Genomic DNA, 19,536 nt, shown 5'->3' with positions numbered 1-19,536 from the left:
TGATCGGCCAGATTTATCCATCATCCAGCAAAGGGCATAAGTTTATTCTGGTTGCAACCGATTATTTCACTAAATGGGTTGAAGCTGTTCCTTTGAAGAAAGTCACATCGGCTAATATGATTGATTTTGTGAAAGAGCACATTATTTACCGATTTGGGATTCCTCAGACAATTACTACCGATCAAGGCACCATGTTTACATCGGGGGAATTTGACGAATTCGCAATCGGTATGGGGATTAAAGTATTGAACTCTTCTCCTTACTATGCTCAAGCCAATGGGCAGGCCGAGGCGTCTAACAAAGGGATTATTAAGCTTATTAAACGGAAGATTGAAGAGAATCCTAGAAGGTGGCACACATTATTAAATGAGGCTTTATGGTCATACCGGATGGCTTGTCATGGATCGCCCAAGGTTTCACCTTATCAGTTGGTGTATGGACATGATGTAGTATTGCCTTGGGAAGTTAAGGCTGGATCTAGGCGACTATCTTTTCAAAATCAATTGGCTGCTGATGACTATGCTACTTTGATGACAGACGAGTTGGATGATCTGGCAGGACATCGGTTGAGGGCTTTGATGAGTATAGAATAGAATAAGAAAAGAGTTGCCAGATGGTATGATAAGAAGGTAAAGGCTAAGGAATTTGCCGATGGAGATTTGGTATGGAAGTTAATCCTACCGATCGGGACTAAAAGTTCAAAGTTTGGCAAGTGGTCTCCTAATTGGGAAGGTCCCTATCGGATAAATCGATCGGCTCCTGGTAATGCCTACATTTTAGAGACTCTCGAAGGAGTTGAATTTCCCAGAGCATTAAATGGCAAGTATTTAAAGAAGTACTACCCCAGCATATGGGTCGATGCATAAAAGTTTAAATGCCGATAACACTCCTATCGGCTAGATTAAAATGTTTGGGGCAGGACTTAATGTTTCAAAAGACGCCGATAACAGTCCTATCGGCTAGACTGAACATCAAAGAAGTTGAAGAGCAGGAAGAGGCAAGTGTGTTGCCGATGAAGAGTTCACATACTTAGTAGCGCTTGGATGGCCTATATAGCGCGTAGGCGGATCTGGTCGGCTGCTTCTATCTCCTTGACATCTTCATCGGCAGAACCTTCTATTGGCTTCAATTTCTTCTTCAGCTGCAGTGCTTTGCGACCATGGGTGTTTCGCTCTTGCTCGAGGTGTTTGATGGTCTTCGGCAGTTGACTTTCTTCCTGTTGGGCTTGGGATAGGGCATCCTCCACTTGCTTGAGTTCTGCCAACAGGGCTTCTCGTTTTGCCGATAGGTCGGAGATCTTCTGCTTCAATGCATCGCCTGAGGATTTCAAGGTGTCGATGTTCTTGTGCTTCTGATCGGCTAAGAGTTTCTCTTTCATCATTTCCTCGGAGAGCTGGGTCTGAGCAGCTCTATCGGCAAGGCGCCGAGTGGCTCTCTGGTACTGCAGCTGGCGACTTTCTAGATGCGCAGCCTGGAAGAGGGTTTCTTCAGCATTGGCAGGAATCTGGCCTCTGAGGGTCTTGAACAGAACCTTGGCTGGGTCGGAGTCATTAACCAGTTGAGCTGTATCTTGATGAAGGATAGCCGATAGCTCTTCCAGCTTAGCCCTGATCTCCGCCGATACAATCCCAACTGCTCGGGAAGAACTTGCCTCTTCACCTTCGTCTTCGGAGATATCAATGGTGAAGGAAAATAGGCTGTCGGGGGAGTCTTGTTCCTGAGAAAGAAAACGAGACAAAATGAGTCATTCCATGGTCAAAGCATCGGCAAATGATACTGGTGGAAGATTGGATGGCTTACTTGCTTCAAGGCAATCTCTCGCCTTTGACTTGAAGATGCCGATGGAGCCATGGGTTGGTCGGTGAGAGTTGCCGATGGAATTACGTCAGCTGAAAGTTAACAGAGAGGGTTATAAGGCTGAAAAGGAACAAATTCATTGGCAATAATGTTATAAAAATGTGTTACCTTGAGGAGGGACAATGCTTGTCTGAATTGATGAAACTACCGATGATATGATTGAACCTGCTGGGTCGGTAGTTTGTTCGCCTACATCGGCCGGTGTGTCTTCTGGTTGGGGTGCTGCTAGCTGAGGTTCTTCTTGCTAGGGTTCTTCCGCTTGTGGTGCTTCTTGCGGTTGAGGAGGAGATGGTACTTGCTGAGTCTCTGTTTCTGGAGGAGAAGGAGAAGATTCCACCGGAATAGGAGATACCGAAGGAGGAGAAGGAGTTACCACTTTCTGGCGCTTCGATTGCGCCCTGGTACCTTTGGTGCTTTTTCTCTTCTGCTGGCTGGACTGGGGAGCATCAGCGTCTTTGCCTTTGATTCTTGCCGATGCACTGGTTTGCTGTTACAGAAAAAGGAATTTGTCAGTACCAATATAGCCGATGTCAAAGTGAGATCGGTATAGGTAAAAAGGTTTAGCAGTGACCTTAAAAGCCTGCGCTAGGGCGGAAGCGGCTACCGATGGTGATGTCTGAGTTCTCCTGGTGGTGACCTTCTTGAGGCGTATACCCCGATGCACGATAGCAGCCAGGGTAGGAGCTTTGTGGCCGATTGAGGAAACTGGGCCTGATGCAAACAAGTCCATCGGCTTGCCACTCCTGCTGACCGACGGAGGAGTGTCATCGACCTGAAAAGTCACACAAAGGGTCAGTTACCGATGGAAATAAGATTGAAAGAATTGAAACATCGGTTTGGAAGTACTTACGGCATCACTGGGAACTTCGTATTCGGGGTCGATCATGCCGCGGTATGTGAGGGCCGATTTGCAGAATAGATGCTCCTTCCATTCTGCCCACCACTGCTTGTATGCCTAAGTGATAAAGGCAGCTGGGACCCACTCCGATTGGTCAACATCGGTGTCGGCACTTGATGGCAGCTGGGCTACTCGAATCCGTTCAAGAAGACTGGTGATGGTTTCCCTGGGCTTTATCACATCGGCATAACAAAGTGCAATCGGCAGCTGGCCGAAAGCTAATTGGCGAGCTAATGCCGATGGATTATAGAACTCATAAGTCTAGGGATATGTTTTCCCACTGCCAAAGAAATTCATCGGTATGGCTCTGGGGGTCACCAATGCCATCATTACTTCGTTGTCCTTGTCAAGAGCCTCGTCAAATGGGTTGAAAACCAGAGGAAACACGGTGTCTGGTTCATCATAAGCTAACCATGCTCGCTCATCTCTGGTCAAACCTTCGTACAAGGTTTGGAAGAATCGGCTAATCTGATCTAGATTACCCCCTGTACCTGGCAGAACTATGACAGCTTCACCGAAGTTCAAGGGAGAGCGTGTTGCCGATTCCTCTTCACCCAGCACATGGTTCTCGGCTATGTCCCTTGGAAAACGCTGAGCGAAAAGATTAAACTCCAAACGCTTGTGCAGATGGAGATTGAGCCACATGTTAATGAACCACCAAGGGCCTCCCAGGTTGCCGATAGACTGACCAAGTAAGAGCTTCTTAGTTACTTGGTGGAGGAGGTGGTAGACTGCTCCAAGCAGGTATCGGCCGAGAGGAAATCGGCCACCATTGGCCAGATTTTCTGCTGCTGCTAGATAAACAGAAGTTTGTCCTGCCGATCGGCCACAAAACACGAACTTGTCTAGCCACATGTTCAGAAAGCAGGTCTGCTCTTTTGTGTCAACAGTGCTTGTTTTGCGGTATTTTTGGATATACCCCGACCAGCCGCCGATGGTGCGAGTTTCTACCTTAGCACTGGGTTTGGTATCAAAGAAGTGAGTGCTATCGGCAGAGGACACATCCAAGCCAGTGAGCATAGCTACATCGGCAAGTGTAGGGGAAGCAGGGCCATGGCCAAAGATAAAAGCATTGAGGGTGTCTGACCAGAAATAAGATGCAGCTATCAACAGTGATTCGTTCCTATGCATATCGACAATGGATAACCTAATGCATTGTTCTAGCTTTCTCTCACCCCCACTGAACTTCATTAGAGTTGCTGACCCTCAAGAACTAAAACTTCCATCCCACGGTAGGGCTGGGCCAGGAACGAAAAGCATCCTTCCACAGATCCAAAGAAAAATTCTCCGCCCTAAAAGGGATTCTGTTGGTTTCCGCATTTATGAGATCGGTTGGATCTGGATCCCCTAGTGGGCCAAGGCATTGGAGGTGTGGTTGATCGGTGGGGATGACAATTTTGTTAGCTGATTCCTAGTGGTTTTGGAGGTAGAAAAGAAAAACAAAAAAAGGAGGGGAAAAAGAAAAATGCTCAGTAAGACTGCGGATGAACAGGGGTGCGAGAAAAAGTACGAGGGATGGCGTGAAGAACTGACCTCAGGAATGATGAAGTTGACAGCCATCTTGTCGCAAAGAGAATGAGTGAGGACTTCGGAGTTGGTGAAGAAGGGGCTTCGCCGGAGATCTTGGAGCTTTTGGATGACGCCGCCGCCGAGGGAGTGAAGTTGGAGCTATGGAATGATGTGATGGGGAAGGAGTACCCGAGAAGGAACTATTTATAGGACAAAAACGGGCAAGGGCAAATCTGACTTATCTCTTTGCCGCATCCGCGAAATCCGAGGGTACTCAGGTAGATATGGTAACTGTTCGCACGGTAATCAAGGGATTGTGCAGGTGATTTGACAGGAAGCGGTCATTATCCAGAGATATTTTACTCTGTGGGATCTCCTGGTCGATCCATCAGCAGTGCCTGGTAACGGTCATATTGCCAATGGGGGAGAAATGTGGAGATAGCTGTTTGGAAAGATAAGATACAGGTATCCTGGTCAGTATATCGGTTGCCGATACACGGCTCAGATGGAAGTGTCCGTTTAAGGAAGTTGAGGATTTCGAGGGATCTACAGAAGGATAGGATCAGAGTTGTTCGGATTAAGGCTGTCGGTTGCCAGGTTAGGAGCATTAATTGTGGAAAAAAGGCATCATTACTGCAGAGAATTTCGGAAGCATTAATAATTCCATACTCCGAAATTGGGGGCATGTGTTGACACCGTTTTTGGGCACGTGTCCATAATCGGTAAAAGTATAGATCGGCAGGATAAGGCAGTGGTGTTTGGTCTGTAGGGAGAGTTGCCGATGGAGATGGTCGTCGATAGAAGGGTGAACGAACGTGATTAAGTCCATAAGTGGTGACATGTCTGTGCCGATGGCTACGACAAGGAAATCTGCCGATGATAAGGGAATATGCCGATGATTTGGAGGGAGAGCCTGGAGGCTGCCGATCGGTTTGTGGAGTTGTTCGAGTTCGTCACGGAAGGATAGTTTTATATTTTCCTTAGTTGTTTAAGTCGTTTTGTATACGGATTCTGTGTAATTTGGAATTCGAGTTCTAGTCGTGTCTGATTGTAGCTCTTTGAGCAGGGTATAAATATAGACCCTAGGGCCTTGTAATGATATCTGTCAATCAATCAAACACACGTTTTTACTCATATTCCAGCATCTACTTTTTCGACGACTTCGTCATACTTTTTCCTTTTCATTACGAGTTCTTAGGAATTCGTCGACTTAAGCTCGGCGCGTTCTCAAGTTCCGCGTGAGTACCTCTTAGCCGTGACATCCAGGTGCATCGCTGTTGTCAGGACTAAAGTATTCGAGTTACCACCTTTGCCGATAGTAAGGTCAAATTGGCTGGCACGCCTTAACGTTTGAATCGGGTATTAGCCGTTTGTGTTTGCAGACCAGTTTTTGCACCAACAGGGCTTTATCTCACCAATCGCTAGCTTCTTGATTGCTTCGTGCGGAGCTTCTTCATTACCTACAATCTCAACATTGACTTGCTCCTTTTGAGAGCCGTCGGTTTCATCAAAGATCACGTCTACGGCGATTTTAATCAAACCGGTGGTTTTATTGAAAACACGATATCCATGTTCGTTAGTACCATAACGAAGCATGAAACCTTCATCAACCTTTGGTGCAAACTTTGAGCTTTTGGATTTTTTGTTAAGTATGAAACACTTGGATCCAAAAAATCTAAAGTAGTGCACCTTGGGCTTTTTACCGGTTAGAAGTTCATAGGCGGTCTTTTCTCTTTTCTTGTGAAGATACAAGCGGTTGATAGCATGACACGCCGTGTGGACCGCTTCCGCCCAATAGTTCACCGGAGTCTTGTATTCATCCAACATTGCTCTTGCGGCTTCTATGAGTGTCCGGTTCTTTCTCTCCACAACACCATTTTGTTGAGGAGTATACGGAACCGAAAACTCATGCTTGATTCCTTCTTCATCAAGGTACTCTTTGATGTTTGTGTTCTTGAATTCCTTCCCATTGTCACTTCTAACTTTCTTGATTTTGACATCGAACTCATTTTGGGATCTTCTTGCAAATTTCTTGAAAATCCCTTGGACCTTACTCTTATCACACAAAAAGAAAACCCAAGTGTAATGTGAATAACCATCAACAATCACAAAACCATATTTGTTACCACCAATGCTTATGTAAGCCACGGGTCCTAATATATCCATGTGCAGCAGCTCCAAGGGCCTTTCGGTTGTCACGATGTTCTTCACAGGATGTTTAGCTCCTACTTTCTTTCCCGCTTGACATGCACTGCAAATCCTATCTTTCTCAAAAGAGACATTTGTTAGTCCAAGGATGTGTTTGCCCTTTTGAAGTTTGGCCAAGTTCCTCATCCCAACATGGGCAAGTCGGTGATGCCATAACCAACCCATGCTAGATTTTACCATTAGACAAGTCTCGGGATTTACTCTATTTGATGTGAAATCAACTAGATAGAGTTTCCCTTTTAGGTGACCCGTAAATACAATAGAGGAATCCTCCCTTCTATAGACTTCCACACCCTGATCCGTAAAGAGACAATTGTAACCCATTTCACAAAGTTGTGAGACGGACAACAAATTGTAGCTCAACAAATTTACAAGTAAAACATTGGAAATAGAGTTATCATTTGAGATAGCAATTTTACCGAAACCAAGTACTTCTCCTTTTCCATTGTCACCAAATACAATGTTTTCACTTTGTTCACCACTAGGTTGGAATGACGTGAACATGTCCTTCTCTCCGGTCATATGATTGATGCATCCACTATCCAACACCCAACTTGTTCCACCGGAGGAGTATTCCTACAAAGACAAATCAAGCTTGTATTTTAGGTACCCAAATAGATTTGGGTCCTAGGGGGTTGTTGACGGTTCTTAAGTATCAATTTTAATCATGAAATAAATAAGGAAAAGGATCAATATTCAAGCAACACCTAGAATTAGGGTTTGATCTGACAGAATTCCACGAGTTTTGCTGTTTATCTATTTCTGCAGGGGGTTATCAGGAAATATGGAAGAAAGACCCACATGTCGGGTTTACATATAGATATTAACTTGTGCGCCAATTTTCCTCGGTCTAGAAGGTTCCAGAAGCCACACGAACGAGCGGGAGGCCGAGCGGGCCCACAGGCAGGGCGCCCGCCTAGCCCCCCTGGGCGCTCGCCCTCCTCTGCTGGCCTATGAGCACGAGTCTCGCGGATTATGCTCCACCGCCTTTGAGGATCAAGGAAAACAGTTCAATCAAGGTCGGTTTGATCCGACGGCCTAGATTCATTTGAGAGGGCTATATAAGCAAGGCCCCTGGCCCCTGGAGAAATCAATCCCCAGTATTCATTAGCATATTTTCCAGAGAGGATTCAGAGAGAGAGAGGTTCCTTTAGGGTTCCAACCTCACAGGGCTTAACATCCAATGTGAGAGTAGAATTAGTTCTACTAGATTGAGAGAGATAGAGTGGGGGTGTAGATCGGAGGAAGCCCGGCCTGTCGGTATCTACTCCGAGGTTGTACCTGCGGGATCAAGTCTCCTAACCCAAGGCTTGCTCCTAGGATTCTTCAGTATTTCGACTTCTAAATTCTAGTAAGTTCTTTGTTTTATTGTTGTTTGGTTTATGAGTTTACTTTGATCTCTTCGCGTAGAGTTTAGAGTAATTATCTCTAGCGTAAACGTGGTGTTTGGGCTAGGATACTCATAGATATCCCCTGTCTAGCTGGACTGTGGTAGTAGCGAGGAATGTGACATTTCCGAGTTACCTTTGTAGCCCATAATCCCGTTAGCAGGATCGATAGGGTTTATAGGTGCGGGTCGAACATCCTCTGTGGTGTCTAGATTCCGTGAGCCTCCCCAACAGAACAGTAGATCATCCTTACCAAGGTTAGAACGAGGGTGCAGTTGAAGTCTTCTCTATACATCACTCACATCGAGTCATAGTGGTTGTAGGCTGAAGGTTAGTAGTAATAGACCTGGTTAGTCAGATGCACGTTTTCTCCTAATGGTAAAAATATAAATACGATACTCTGGATAACATCCCGGGTGAAGTGCTCACCGATATCCATGCGCTTACGGATTAATTCCTGATTGCGTTACCAAATATCAACAAGCATTTCTCGCGCCGTTGCCGGGGAGAAAGACGGTTTGCTGAGATAACCTTGAGTCTTACTACTAGCTTGTATTTATACTTTTATCTTTTCTTATCTTTTTATATTCTTTATTTTCCTTACTCTTACCTTATGGAAAACCAAGATTCTAAATCGATCTATCAATTTGCAACACCTTTGGAAACTGACCTTTTACCATAGGAGTCATCATAGCCTATCCAAACATCCTAGTATAGGTTAAGTTCCAGGTTGATTGCCATGATTCACAACCTATCCTTTTCAGGAAAGGAAGACGAAAACTGTCGACGAAAGCTGGTCGGCAGTCTACCTTGGGGTATACCCACGGTAGTAGTTTATCGGTAGACGGTGCGCAAACTACGAACTCGATGGTGACGCAAGACACGGACAAGCTTTTTATCCAGGTTCGGCCGCCGAGTTGGCGTAATACCTACGTCCTGCGTCTGGTTGTATTGATTTGTGTTGAGAGAATATGATATGATGTGATATCCTAGGGGGGTCCCTTGCCCCTCCTTATATAGTCTGGAGGGCAGGGTTACAGATCTGGAAACTAATCCTAGTCGGTTACAATCGCCATGGATAATTTGATATCAATTCCTATTCTAACCGACTAGAATCCTGCTTGATCTCCACATCTTGTTTCCTTACGCGAAACTCCAGGTTGTCGGATCAAGCCTTGAACTCGTCTCGTAATGGGCCAAGGCTCCTGGCCCAAGTCTAGCCGTAAGGGTATAGGGGTTTATACCCCCACAGCTAGTCCCCGAGCACCATGTATTGTGATGTAACACGCCGTCTTGAGCTCCTTCGATCAGCGAGGCTTGACGTCTTCAATAAGCAGGAAAGTCGCCCGAACAGTTGCAACGGTATTTTGACCAACTCAAAAGACAGTTGATCAACATGGACATCGAAGAAGCGAGTTGTTCGAAGAATGCATGGTGCTCTAAATTAAAAAAGATTTCTTTTCTGGTGAAGTGTGCCCACTTTACTTTTTTGAAAGGTATAAACACCAAAAAAGCAAGCATATTCACCGCAAGGTGAAGTGTGCCCACTTAGTCCCCGAGCCTGGTAGTAGGTGACGTAGGCACGTGGTGCCAGGGTCAAAATAAAAGTCCTCAAAGAAATTCTGTAGCTGAGATGCATCGCCAGATGCATCGTACCGATGTAGTCCCCGAGCTTGCTGGAAGGCGAAGTATGAGCCTTGTAGCAAGGTCTAAAAAATTGAATTTACCAGTCCCCGAGCATATCATGCTCGTCTGCAATTGAATAGACTGATCGACCAGTCTCCGAGCATATAACGCTTGGTGGTCGGCACAGTCTTCGAGCACAGCATAGAGAGTAGTCGACAAGTCCCCGAGCGTGGTTGGGAACGTAAACGTGCTCGGTAGTCGGAGCAGTCCCCGGGCACAGCGTAGGGAATAGTCGACGAGTCCCCGAGCGTAGCTTGTCGACTGGGCCAAACCCCTGAAAAATAAATATAAAGAATAGGTAGTACATGATGTATAAATAAACTTTAGATAAAAATCAGTACTGAGATAAGTTTTAGATTTTTTGTTATAAAATTAGCACAAGTAGTTAATTCATCCTAGAGCTTGTACCAGCTCTGGTCTAGCCAACAATCAGCATGAGGTGCGGAACCTAGACACGCGTGGGATTGCCAGCCTCGCCAGAGAGCTACTGCCGACCACCCGGAACGCAGAGGGCGGATCTCGTGCACGTGTAGGGAGGAGTCGGAGACAGTACCGGCTCTGGAAAGCTCGTGTAGGAGAAAAAACTAGTGTGGCTAAACAAAAAGTTGTTTTTGAAGGATAATAAAAAATATTATGCCAAAAATAAATAAGATATTAGAAGTGTACTTATCTTTGGATGAAAGTCTGGTCGGTGACGACAAAATTGTCTGGCCCTCGAGCTTTTGGACTTGTTATCGTGACGGTGGTCGCTGTTGTCGTAGCGTCGTTCTTCGCGGCGATTATTATTGCGACTGGTGGTCAGAGAAAGTAGGCCAAACAATTTGGTCGATGGCCCGAGCAGGTCGGTGTTGTCGATCTGCCTCCCTTTGTTGCAGGGAAGCGGGTGACGCGTTGTCGGCGTGGTCGGAGACGTTGCTGGAGTAGTCGGAGTCGTAGCCAGCGTGGTTGAAGCCGCCGCTGACGTCGATGAAGAAGTGGTTGGCGCAGATCGGATCTACACCTCCTCCGTGGTCATGGCGGTGAAGTAGTTGAAGCTGACGGTGAACGTGAAGCCGCCCGCCATGGCCGCGAAGTCGGGGATGATGACCATCTCGTTCGTCGAAGAAGTTGTACGCACACCCCCTACCTGGCGCGCCACTGTCGACGAAAGCTGGTCGGCAGTCTACCTTGGGGTATACCCACGGTAGTAGTTTATCGGTAGACGGTGCGCAAACTACGAACTCGATGGTGACGCAAGACACGGACAAGCTTTTTATCCAGGTTCGGCCGCCGAGTTGGCGTAATACCTACGTCCTGCGTCTGGTTGTATTGATTTGTGTTGAGAGAATATGATATGATGTGATATCCTAGGGGGGTCCCTTGCCCCTCCTTATATAGTCTGGAGGGCAGGGTTACAGATCTGGAAACTAATCCTAGTCGGTTACAATCGCCATGGATAATTTGATATCAATTCCTATTCTAACCGACTAGAATCCTGCTTGATCTCCACATCTTGTTTCCTTACGCGAAACTCCAGGTTGTCGGATCAAGCCTTGAACTCGTCTCGTAATGGGCCAAGGCTCCTGGCCCAAGTCTAGCCGTAAGGGTATAGGGGTTTATACCCCCACAAAAACCCTTCATATTAGAGATTTTGAGCAAACATGTGATTGTCTTCGCATTGAAGGCATTTCTGATAAAACTTTACGTTGGAAGCTTTTTCCTTTTTCTTTAACGGGAGAAGCTAGACAATGGTATAGTCAGAAGATAAGTCAACAACGAGGTGAATGAGGAGTCTTACGAGCCAACTTTTGTCTAGATTTTTATTCCCTCGACCGTATCGGCGACCTTAGACTCGAAGTCCTATCTTTTAAACAAAAAGATAATGAAACTTTGGGAAAATTCTAGAAATGTTTTTCTGATCTTTTAGAATCTGGTCCAAAACTTAATCTTGAAGACCCTATTCTTTTATTTCACTTTTTTCGAGGTCTTCAGAAAGATCATAAACAAATGCTACATACAATGTCTAGAGGTTCTTTCTTTTGCATCCCTACTAATGACGCTAGAGTAATCCTAGATAGAATCCTAGAAGCTGAAATGGATAATACCCTTCATGATGAAACCCACGAAGCCGAAGTAGACACTCTGCCAAATTCTCCATCTACTTTAGCTATCCCAAGTTCTGAGCCACAAAAGGAAGAAATTCCACCACCTGATTTCATGCTGGATATAGAATCTAATCTTTTTACCAATTTTGGAAACATTTCAAACTACCATTCTATTGACAGACCCCAAAACGGCCCTTTTAGCATTTGTTTGCCGAGTGAACATCAATTGAGAGAGCTTGATCAGTCATGAGTAGCTAATGGTTGGAAGAGTCAGAGCTTTCCTCTGATGTGATCCGTTTGGACACACCTCCTATAACTATACGCTGTGCTTATGATTCTGATCAATTTGATGCTCTCTATAATCCTGTTGTGGGGATCAACAACATGTCTAAAGCTTTTGCACTTAAATTATTTAAAAAATTGGTTTTAATCCCCACATCAAAGGTCATAAAGAATCTTTAGGGCGATTAGTCCCCAGTCTTGGAATTATTAATGTCCTACCCTTTATGGTAGAAGGCTCCATGGTTCATTTGAACTTCTATATCTTTGATACGTGGGATTTGGACCTATTGATAGGACAACCTTTTAGAAGACTCCTTTATGAAGGTCAAACTGGAAAGATACACATTTCTTTTGGAAAAGATTTTAAATTTCCAATAACGATTTCTCACTCCTTAAATAATAGGACCAAGTCATATCTTTTGCCCCATCCTATGGAGCAGGTAAATGCTGCATCTCTAGAGCTTTTAAATGAACCAGACTTAAAAGAAGAAGCTCCTTTCTTCACAGAAGAAGAGGCCGAACCTTCTAAATCTAAACCCTTAGACGAGTTTGCAGAAACACCTAGACCTCCCGTAGAGCTTAAAACTTTACCACCCGGTCTTACCTTATGCTTTCCTAAACAATAATCCAGAGTTTCCTGTAATCATTAGTGATAAACTCACTCAGGAGCAAACTCTGCGATTGATGACCATTCTTGAGAAACATCACTCAGTTTTTGGCTACTCACTCCAAGATCTTACAGGAGTCAGTCCTATGATTTGTACCCATCGTGTACCGACAGATCCTTCTGTTTCACCTTCTCGAGAGCCCCAACGTAGACTTAACAACGCGATGAGAGAGGTAGTTAAAAAGGAAGTTATAAAGTTGCTGCATGCAGGGATTATATATCATGTGCTGCACTGTGAGTGGGTGAGCCCAGTCCAAGTTGTGCCTAAAAAGGGAGGCATGACTGTCGTTACGAATGAAAAGAACGAGCTAATTCCGCAACGCACTGTCACAGGATGGCGGATGTGCATAGACTATAGAAAACTGAACAAAGCCATGAAAAAGGATCATTTTCCTTTACCTTTCATAGATGAGATGCTAGAGCGATTAGCGAACCATTCATTCTTCTGTTTCTTAGATGGATATTCAGGGTACCACCAGATCCGGATCCATCCCGATGATCAAAGCAAAACCACTTTCACGTGCCCATACGGAACTTATGCTTACCGTAGAATGTCTTTTGGGTTATGTAATGCACCAGCTTCTTTTCAAAGATGCATGATGTCTATATTTTCTGATATGATTGAAGAGATTATGGAAGTTTTCATGGATGATTTCTCTGTATATGGAAAAACTTTCGATAGTTGTCTTGAAAACTTAGACAAGGTTTTGCAAAGATGTGAAGAAAAGCACTTAGTCCTCAATTGGGAAAAATGTCATTTTATGGTGAGGGAAGGAATAGTGCTGGGACACCTAGTGTCTGAAAGAGGAATTGAGGTATACAAAGCTAAAATTGAAGTAATGGAACAACTACCTCCACCTGTGAATATAAAAAGAATTCGAAGCTTTCTTGGCCATGGTGGTTTTTATCGCAGATTCATAAAAGTTTTTTCATTTATTGCTAGACCTCTTACTCTTTTGCTAGCCAAGGATGCTCCTTTCGAATTTGATGATGCATGCCTAATATATTTCAATTTATTAAAGAATGCACTCATCTCTGCACCAATCATTCAACCCCCTGATTGGTCGTTGCCTTTTGAAATTATGTGTGATGCTAGTGATTATGCTGTGGGGGCAGTTTTGGGACAAACTAAAAATAAGAAGCATCATGCAATTGCTTATGCCAGTAAAACTTTGACAGGAGCTCAACTTAATTATGCAACCACTAAAAAAGAGCTTCTGGCCATTGATAAATTTAGATCTTATTTAGTTGGAGCTAAAATAATTGTTTATACTGATCATGCCGCACTAAAATATTTGCTCACTAAAAAAGATGCTAAACCTCGCCTGATTAGATGGATCTTATTACTTCAAGAAATTGACTTGGAAATAAAAGATAAAAAGGGAGTAGAAAATTCTGTTGCTGATCACTTGTCTAGAATGCATTTTAAGAATCCACAGAAACCCCCATCAATGATTCACTCTGGGACGACTTGCTCTATGGGATTAATAGGTCTGACCCCTGGTATGCAGATATTGTTAATTTTATGGTTTCAGGGTATGTACCACCAGGAGCGAACAAGAGGAAGCTTATTCAAGAAAGTCGTTCACATATATGGGATGAGCCATACCTCTTCCGAGTATGCTCTGATGGCTTACTCAAGAGATGTGTGGCCACTGAGGAAGGATGGAAGATCATCGACAGATGTCATTCATCACCATATGGAGGTCATTATGGAGTATTCCGTACACATTCAAAGATCTGGCAGTGTGGATTCTACAGGCCTACAATGTATGAAGACACGAAGCAATATATCAGAAGATGTGGGCCATGTTAAAGGCACGGAAACATAAACACTAGAGATGCCATGCCACTCACCAACAACCTTCAGATTGAGCTCTTTGATGTCTGGGGAATAGACTACATGGGTCCATTTCCCCCATCAAAGAAGTGTGAGTTCATCTTGGTGGCAGTTGACTATGTCTCCAAATGGGTAGAGGCACTACCTTGCAAACACGCCGACAACATCAGTTCAAAGAGGATGTTTGAAGAAATCATATTTCCAAGATTTGGAGTCCCTAGAGTAGTGATAAGTGATGGAGGAGCACACTTCATCAACAAACTCTTCGAGCACTATCTATCAAAACATGGAATCCGTCACAATGTTGCTACCCCCTATCATCCTAAGACAAGTGGCCAAGCAGAGACTTCCAACAAGCAAATCAAGAATATTCTTCAGAAGATAGTCAATGTGATGGGAACGGCATGGAAGGACAAGTTACCTGATGCACTCTGGGCATATCGGACAGCATACAAGACCCCAATTGGAATGTCCCCGTTAGCCATAAGACAAGTTGGAGTGTAGTAGTCATCATCGATGAGGTTGGCGAAGAGGCTCATTGTAGAGTCCAAGTTAGGGAAGAGCTTTGCTGGTGAAGCCTTATTTGGGGGGTTCTTGAGTGATCATGAGGATTTGTGGATGGCAATGTTTGCAGCTCCCTTCTTCTTCTTCTCTTCATCACTTGAGTCAATATCATTGGATATCCATTCTTCACCAAGATGAGCTTCACCCTTTTTCTTTCCTTTGTACTTCTTATCATTATTCTTGTTGAACTTGTTCTTGTCTTTCACATTTGGACAATCGGCTATGAAGTGACCAGTTTGGCCACATCCATAGCAAAACTCTTCTTCTTTTGATGACCCTTCTTCTTCATAAACTTTCTGAGATTTCTAATGACAAATCAACTTCTTGATCGGAATCTTCGTCACCACTTGATGAATCATCCTTCACTTTCATCTTTTCTTGACATGACTTATGGTGTTCATGGCCTTGCTCTACCTTTAGAGCTACATTCTTGTTGTATCCCATTACACTAGGATTATGACTATGTGCATTGATTACATCTTGATCAAGGCACTCATGATGCTTGAGCTTGGCTAGTACTTCTTGAGGAGTCATGTAATCATAGTTGGGCCTTTCCATAATCACGGATGCTAGCATGTTGTTCTTTGCTCTATATGTTCTCAGGATCTTCCTAGCAACCTTGTTTTCATCCCATTCGGTGCTCCCAATAGATCTTATGCGATTGACCAAAGTCATCATCCTATCAAACATGGCTTGAGTTGATTCACCTTCTAGGAAAACAAATCTCTCAAACTCACCATGAAGTAACTCAATGATGCCCTTTCTCACACTCTTGTCACCTTCAAATGCTGTTTTCAAAACTTCCCAAATATCCTTGGCAACTTCTCTTCCATTCACTTTATTGAATTCATCTGGAGCCAAACTATAAACAAGAATAGCTACAGCTTGCGCATTTTGACGGAAGGTGTGAGCTTCCTCCAAAGTGATCTTTCTATCTTCGGTAGGAAATGTTACACCAACATCTACCACTTCCCAAAGACTTGCGGCAATGAGGTGCATCTTCATTTTGTAGGCCCAATCGGGATATCTAGTTCTATCAAAGTGAGGAGGTTTGCCGAGGTTGAAAGCTGGAGCATGATGATGTGAAGCCTTGATGAGCTGTGAATAATCAAAGTTCATGTTGGAGTAGACTCCTTTTGGTTGACCTTCCTCTCTACCTCCAACTTCACTCGCATTGTCATTGTCCTTGTGGCCACTAGGTCCCTCATCAAATTTCCTGCTACCTTTTGCATCTTCTACTTTTTTACTCGGCTCTTCTTTTAACTTATTCATCTCATCTTGCATTTTCTTCATTTCATCTTGAAAGAGCTTTGATTGAGCTACTAACAGTTCTGTGGCTATTTCCTTAGCCAACTCTTGTGTCTTTTCGGTTTCCTACATTGTTTCTTCTCACGCGGTAAAGCACTAAAAGAAGACCTTGCTTTGATACCAATTGAAAGGATCTATACAGTGCCTAGAGGGGGGGGTGAATAGGCGTATCTAAAAATTCTACACAAAAACTCAAAGTCACTTGTCAGCAACTGTCAGAAGTCCCAACAGTTTGGGTCAGAACTTCCGTTGTCGTCAGAAGTTCCGACGCAAACTGTCGTAGTTCCGACACCTACGGGAAATGAACTACAAGTGCTCAGATGAACTTTGTGAGATCCACAACTTACAACACCACTGTCTAGTGGTTAGATGAAGATGTTGAGAGCATTCCTTGACACCAAGAGTCCCCCAAATAGTAGATCGAGACCAAACCCTAAAAGGAGGTTGAGGTATACAAGCAAATACAGGTAATACAAGTGAATCTTAAGAACAACAACCACAAGTGACACAAGGATTTATCCCGAGGTTCGGCAACCCCACTAAGGAGTTCCTACATCCTCGTTGTTGAGGTGACCACCAAGGATGGAGTCTCTTTCACCTCCTTGCCTCCCTCAAAGCAACCACAAAGGTCACTCGAGTTCTCCACTAAGAAAAACCAGGGTAATACAAACTTTCCAAGGCTCTTCCACAAGATGGAAGCTATTGGAGGACGCCCAGCCGGCTAGGGTTCCAAGAACCCAAGAGTAATAGACTCAAAACCTCCCGGATTGACAAAGAGATCAAGTGCTCAAGCTTCTCAAAGTGTTGCTCTCACATATCCACTCTCCAATAACTCTAAACCTTAGGTGAATCGATGTTAGGAGCAAAGAGGAAGAGGAGAGAGGAGTCTTGAATGCTTGGGAGCTGTTTTGTCTGAGGGTTGGTCGCAATGAATGAGTGGGTAACGGTTAGAATGAGAGAGAGAGCTATTTATACTACTGGGAGAAAAGTCTGCTCAGATCTACGTCGGAAGTTCCGACATAGAGCCCAGGACTTCCGACACACACTAGAAACATTGTACAAGAGACAGACAAAGTCTGCGCGCAAAGACAGTGTCGGAACTCCCAACATACGTCGGGACTTCCAACGCGTCAGCACTGCTTACGGAAGCCGGAACTACCGACGCGCTTGCGAGGGAGAAGACACCCAGAGTCTTGGCGTCGGGACTTCCGACGCTTGTCGGGACTGCGGACAAGTGCGCGCGCAAGACTTAGCGTCGGGAGTTCCGACTCATGTCAGGACTTCCGATGACCATTGTCTCCGCGTAGCACGTCAGCAGTTCCGACCCGCGTCGGGACTTCCGATACCAGTAGTCACAGAAAAGGTATCTAAGTGCTTGTGAGGTGCTAGAGTGTCTCTAAAAAGTTTTAGTTGAAAGACTTGAGCACTTATCTTCCCCAGACCAACAACTTTTGAACCCCTCTTGATAGTACGGCATACCTAAACCCAAAGTAAAATAAATAAACAATTAAGCTCTAGCTTGACTCCAATGCCCTTCTCAAAACCAAAGATTGGGGGACTCCATTTCATGTTGTGTCAAACCTTTGAATCTTTCATGATGACTAGTAGCTGTAGCAAATCTCAAATGAAACACATTAGTCCCTAAATTGGGTGTCATCACTACACCAAAACCCACATAGGATGAACAATCATCCACACACATTCATATGATGAACAATTATAGGATCAATTGAATCAAGCCTCCAATGTCGGTGGTACCTACACACATTCATCCACTTTTTGATGGTACCCAAACTAGTTTGGGTCCTCTCAAGTTAGGTGCAACATACTTAGGCATAGCCTTAGTATGAGTAGCGGGATGTTTTGCAATAGCAACCATAGAGGTACCATTACCATCCTTTCTAAGCATAGTATTATCATCAATTGAAATAGGCTTAGAATTATTACCTAGGAGACATGAATGAGCCATGTGTCCCCTTTCCCGGTATAAGTAGCAACTTCTCTTTGATTGAGCCTTTTCTTCCTTGCTCATGTGTTGCTTCTCATTGCCTTGCCTCCTGAGAGTTGCTTGAGCCTTCTTCTCAAGCTTGGTAGGACACCTTGAGGCAAAGTGTCCATCATCCTTGCACCCAAAGCACTTGATGTGAGCATAAGCTTTCTTCTTATCTTCATTCTTGCTCATTATCTTGGCATCTTGGATTTGCATTGGATGCCTTGCTCTTCCACTCCTTCTTGTCTTCTTCTTCTTCATAATCAAGTCATCACCATGATGGTTGATCTTGACTTGAACTTGGGGCTTCTTTTCTTGCTCAACTTGTGGCTTAGGTTGAGGCTCTTCTTGTTGCTTCACCAATTGCTTGATTGGGCACATTGAGATGAGATGACCCCAAATGCGGCACTTGAAGCACTTGACATGCTTAAGCCTCTCTTCTTCTTTCATCTTCTTGAGCTTCTCTTTGTTTGGGCAACCATTAGCATGATGTCCCATTTCATGGCACCAATAGCACATGAAATGAGAGAGCTTCTCTCTTTCTTGTTTCTTCATCTTCCTATCTTGTTTTCTTTCGCCCTTTGTCATTTTCTTCTCGAAGCCAAGACAAATTCACAAGTGCGCAATCAAAAATAAATAAGAAGCCCACCTTCAACATCAAACTGGACCCAATCGTAACCGAAGCAGCAAAGGAGGTCCAGCAGGTAGCAAGCCACGCGAAGGCGGTGGCCAAGTGGGCCCCACCAGGTTGCGGGCGCAACCTTGGTGGTGGCAAACCGGCTCACCTTTCTCTAGCGGTTGCATGCCGCCATGCATAGGACGGTTTCACCTACTACCATATTTAGATCCCCCGAACCGTCCTAGTTGGGCTATAAATAGATGGCTCCCCCATATTTGCAAAACACACATCACTTGGAGTCTACATTTCCTCACTCCTCTCACTTTTATCTTTAGTATTAGACTAGTAGTAGAGCAAGGCAAGAGCTACCAAGGAGAGCTTGTCTCCTAGGAAGAAAGGATCCTCTTGGTATGAATCATAATTAGTCTTCTTCCATGAGCAAGTTCTTGTTATCTTTATATAATTGTGCTTATGAACTAGAGTATAGTTATGTCTATATCATGTTCATAGTATATGAACTAGTTCTTAGTTCTTGTGCTATGTTCTTGATATATTCATCCCTGTTCTTCATCGTTCATCTAACTTATATGAATAGAAGTAGAATTAGGGATGAGATGATGGTTCACTGGGCTATTC

Source organism: Sorghum bicolor, chromosome 6, assembly GCF_000003195.3.
Source record: "Sorghum bicolor cultivar BTx623 chromosome 6, Sorghum_bicolor_NCBIv3, whole genome shotgun sequence".
Lineage (NCBI taxonomy): Eukaryota > Viridiplantae > Streptophyta > Magnoliopsida > Poales > Poaceae > Sorghum > Sorghum bicolor.
Note: the sequence above shows the minus strand (reverse complement) of the source record.